Source organism: Apium graveolens, chromosome 2, assembly GCF_009905375.1.
Source record: "Apium graveolens cultivar Ventura chromosome 2, ASM990537v1, whole genome shotgun sequence".
NCBI classification, from domain to species: Eukaryota; Viridiplantae; Streptophyta; class Magnoliopsida; order Apiales; family Apiaceae; genus Apium; species Apium graveolens.
Genome location: NC_133648.1, coordinates 248,312,260 through 248,316,939, shown reverse-complemented (window position 1 = coordinate 248,316,939; position 4,680 = coordinate 248,312,260). Strand labels below are relative to the sequence as shown.

General features: G+C 36.7%; 1 non-coding gene across 1 annotated transcript; it reads left to right on the top strand.

The window, feature by feature from the left end:
• Nucleotides 1-678: 678 nt before the first annotated feature.
• LOC141710191 (small nucleolar RNA R71) lies at nt 679-785 on the top strand. Its single transcript, XR_012570723.1, has one exon. It is a non-coding gene; the product is annotated as a small nucleolar RNA R71 (small nucleolar RNA).
• Nucleotides 786-4,680: the final 3,895 nt, after the last annotated feature.

Below are 4,680 nucleotides of genomic sequence, written 5' to 3'. Positions count from 1 at the left end.
TCAATAATGCATTAGCAATCTGCCCAATTTGATTCTCCAAGATCTTGATAAAAACAACTTGGCTTTTGTACATGAGCCTCAACTCCTCCAATTCAGATTTTTCATTAGCTTGTGGTAACTGCTGAAGTTGAAGTTGTTGTCTAGCGGCATATTGCGGTTTTTAAAAATTAGGAGGGTTGTATTGCTTTGCTGTGTATGGCTGATAAGGTTGTTGCACCACATTCTGATTGTTGTTCCAGCTGAAGTTAGGATGATTGCGGTTGTTGGGATGATAAGTGGCTGGAGCTTGCTGCAGTGATCTCTGAAAGTTGCTCACAAATTGAGTTGATTCGCTAGAAATAGCACACTGCTCAGTTTCATGTGCCCCCGCACAAAGCTCACAAGCACTAGTGATTTGATTAAACTCCATAATTAGCCAAAGAGTCCACTTTCATCGTCAAAGCTTGAAGTTGAGCAGCTATAGCAGTAGCTGTATCCACTTTCAGAATTCCTTCTACCTTGCCTTGCAACATTCTTTGCATATGATTCTGGTATTCATTAGCTGTCATTAGCTCAATCAACTCATTAGCTTCAGTATAGCTTTTGGCCCATAAGGCTCCACCAGATGCTGCATCGAGCATAGGTCTATACTGTGTGCCTAAACCATTGTAGAAACAGTTTATAATCATCCAATCAGGCATGCCATGGTGTGGGCACTTCCTTAGCATCTCCTTATATCGATCCCAAGCCTCATACAGAGATTCTCCAGTTTGCTGTATAAACCGAGTAAGAGCATTCCTGATTGTAGCAGTCTTCACCATAATAAAGAATTTAGTGAGAAACTTTTGAGCAAGATCCTCCCATTTGGTGATAGATCCTGGTGGTAGAGAATGTAACCAGCATTTTGCTTTGTCCCTCAGAAAGAATGGGAAAGGTCGCAGTTTGATAGCATCTTCAGTCATCCTATTGAACTTGAAAGTGTCGCAGATCTCAATGAAATCCCTGATGTGCATATTGGGGTCTTCTGTAGGAGAACCCCCAAACTGAACTGAGTTGTGTATCATCTGAATCATGCTCGACTTGATCTCAATAGTAATAGCCGAGATGGCTGGTCTGATGATGCTTGACTGAATATCATTGATCTTAGGCTGAGAATAGTCCATCAAAGCCTTCAGAATTTTTGCTTGATCTCCCATCACTACTAAAGCTGGTTCCTCGACTTTCTCTTCATCCTCAAAAATTCCCTTCGAATTACTACAACTTCCTCCTCAGCTTGATCCAAAGTTCTCTTACGAGCCCGCAAACGCATATGCATACACGCTCGCTAGAGTACCTGAAATACGACAAGGAAAAGAGTAGGTGAGTAACAATGTCCGAGTCAATGAACTTTAACGATCACTGATGACAAACACATAAACTAAAAGTTAACACCGAATCCCCGGCAGTGGCACCAAAAACTTGTTAGTCGTTAAACATGCGCTAATAATTTACGCAAGTATACGTGTTCGGAAGTAATATAGAATTATTTCTAGTTCATTCCCACAGATACTGGTTTAGGTTAACTTTATGATTTATGCACTTATGCAACAATGATATGGTTATTATTCAATGCTAAAATGAATAACAATTTGGGTTTTGATTATACTACAATTAACTATTGAGAACTATACTAAAGAACATTAACTAAGAGATTAAAGAGAGTTGAATAATATAACACAAACATGGGATCCTAACTTCATTAAATACTTCATTCAATAGCCTTTTCGTTCTTAACCTTAGCATATAATGGTGATGACACTAATCAGATAACACAAAACTGCTAAACGCCAACTTTCGTTGCACGAATAACATACTATTAGACATCAACTAAAGAGATAGAAGCTGAATAGACACCAATTATATTGAGACCCTATATGTCTATAGAATTTGACAACATAACGGTTTAATGCGCAAGTTATCTATTAGGATTACATAGGGCAAGTACGATGGTTAAAATTACCTACGAATCATGCATATCAAATACATGAACCTATGCTAGCATGACAAGTTCTAAACCCTTAAATTCACTTTCGTTTTACTAAAGTTTAACACGCTATCTTACAAGTTCGCGATGCTCATAAGACGAATAAGCACAACCAATACTAGGTTATCATACAATCACCACACACTTAGGCATCAAAACAAATTAACTAAAAAAATCCATAAATAAATCCGCTAAAACCCCACGATAACGATTAGCCCATAATCGGACTCATCATCAACGTGGGTTCCGATGAAAACATGGTATAATAAACGCAGTCTTTATAAAATAAATAATAAACCAAGTACGTAATCCAGAGTATTAGGTTCAACAATACAAGAAACGAGCATCCAAGATTACAACTTAGAATAAAGATTCACAAGAATAAACTAGATCTTCTTCGCCTTCGTTGAATTGTGCTATAGGTCTTTTTGTCGTCTTCTCCTTAAGCTCCGTTATGAAAAATGTCTTTTTGTTATCTTTAAATAACAACCCAATTAATCCAAAAGCCCAGAAAATAGTCTTCTAATTGAAAGAGGAATCTGGAGTCCCGACCTGGCGTGGGCGCGCTGACATTCTGCTTCTCTGGCGCGGGCGCGCGCTAGCACAGCGCGGGCGCGTCGGACTTCTGGAAAAAATGAAATTGCCTTCCTTTCTTGCTGCAATAAGCTGGTCTTCACGAGCCTTTATTCCTTGGACACCATCCTAACACCATATTAGCATCAAATTAATGCTAATTCACCTGAATTCCGGATTAATGCCTGAAATGCAAAAACACTAGAAAACACATTAAAACACCAACATCTTGAGTACAAACACACCAATTCAGAACTTTATGGAGCGTTATAAAGTGTCATAAATGCCACTCAACAACTTCCTCTGTAACATCTCCAGCTCATAGGTCTTCAAAATAACATACAAGCCCTCCAAAGTCATTATGCTTAAATCGCTTCCTTCTCTGATTATAGATATCTTTTGTTCCAGCTGATCAGGAAGGGTGAGCAAGAATTTAAGGATGAACTCTTCAGCTTCATAGTATTTGTCATGAAGCTGCAAATCATTTATCTACTTATTGAACCTTTCAAAAACTTCAGCTATGCCTTCCTTTGGTTTACCCATAAAACCCTCATACTGTGAAACCAAGATTCTTCTTTGACTAGATCTAACCTCTTTTGTTCGCTCACACAGTAATTCTATTTTCTCAGATATCTGTTTAGATGACTTACAATTAATAATGTTATTGTACATTACATTATTAAGGGACTCAATCAATATGAGTTGTAAGCTGTTATCCAGTGAAACCTTTTCTTTTTCAGGATCTATGTAGGTTGAGGGACCTTTAGGTGCAAAATATGCAGGTATGACCATGTCTCCATCTGTAGATTCAAGAACCCTTTCCATAGGAATGAAGGGTCCATTTTTGAGAATCTGAATGTACATAGGGTTGGCCATCCTTATGAACAACAACATTTTCTTCTTCTATAATGCGTAGTTGATCTTGTCAAAGACAGGTATCTTGATACTGCTTATTTTTTAAGAACTCATTCTTCCAAGATCTTTTTTTGTTTACTTTCATATTTTGCTCTAATACCACTTGTTAGATATTGAGTGTAGTGAAATATAACACAGAAGGGGGGGTTGAATGTGTTTCTTTGGATTTTACTTCACTTTTAAAATATTTGGTTTGAAAGTGAACAAAACAGGTATCAACTTTTAGAGATAAATTGTTTAACTGTAAGCACACAAACAATATTTCAGAAACCCACTTGACTATATTAATCAAATTTATTTTGCTACAAATTTGTGTTCTTGAAAATATAAACTCAGCTACAAATCTTGAGAGAAGATACAAGATTTTCTAGATATGTTTTGTAAACTTCTAAACTAAGGACTCGTGCATGCTTTATAGATCAACACCATGAGTTTATAAAACTTGCACTAAAATGTACAAACACATTTTCTAAAGCTATCTTGTCTATTTCCATTTATGGTGTTACCAAATTTGTGTAGAATTTTGTAGGTCTGTGACCATCCTTTGTCCAATGAATCTTGGCCCTTAATCTTGTATTCTTTAAGCTACTTTTGTAGACTTTCCAATTCAGTAAATGAATTGTTTGTTGACTGATAATCTTGAACCTTGAACTTGTATGTATTCTGAATTTTGAGATAGTTTGTCGAGATCTCTTTTGTTCTGTAGAGATGTCACATATCGATTAGTATAATGACTTATCGATATCTTGAATTTTCTACATGTGTCTTTTACTTGTCGAGGTCACGAGTTCTCTATATGTAGAATAGTTTGTCGATATCTCCAGTTCTCTACATAGGCTTTTGACTTGTCCATATCTCCAGTGCTCTACATGAAGATTTGACTTGTCGATATCTCTAGATCTCTACATGAAGAAATGACTTGTCAATATCTCCAGTTCCTTACATAGAATTTTTGACTTGTCAATATCTGAGATCTCTACATGCATTTTGACTTATCGATATCTCTTGGGACTTCGCTACAAGTTATTTTGGACTTCTCGACAGACTTCTCGATATTCCTCGATCTGTGACTTGTAGATATCTGACTTAGAACATTTTTCCTAGAACAATATTATTCAAATCCAAGCTGCTACACTTCTCTCTTAGGCATGATCATGAATTTATCTTCTTCCAGAGTTTATTCCTTATCT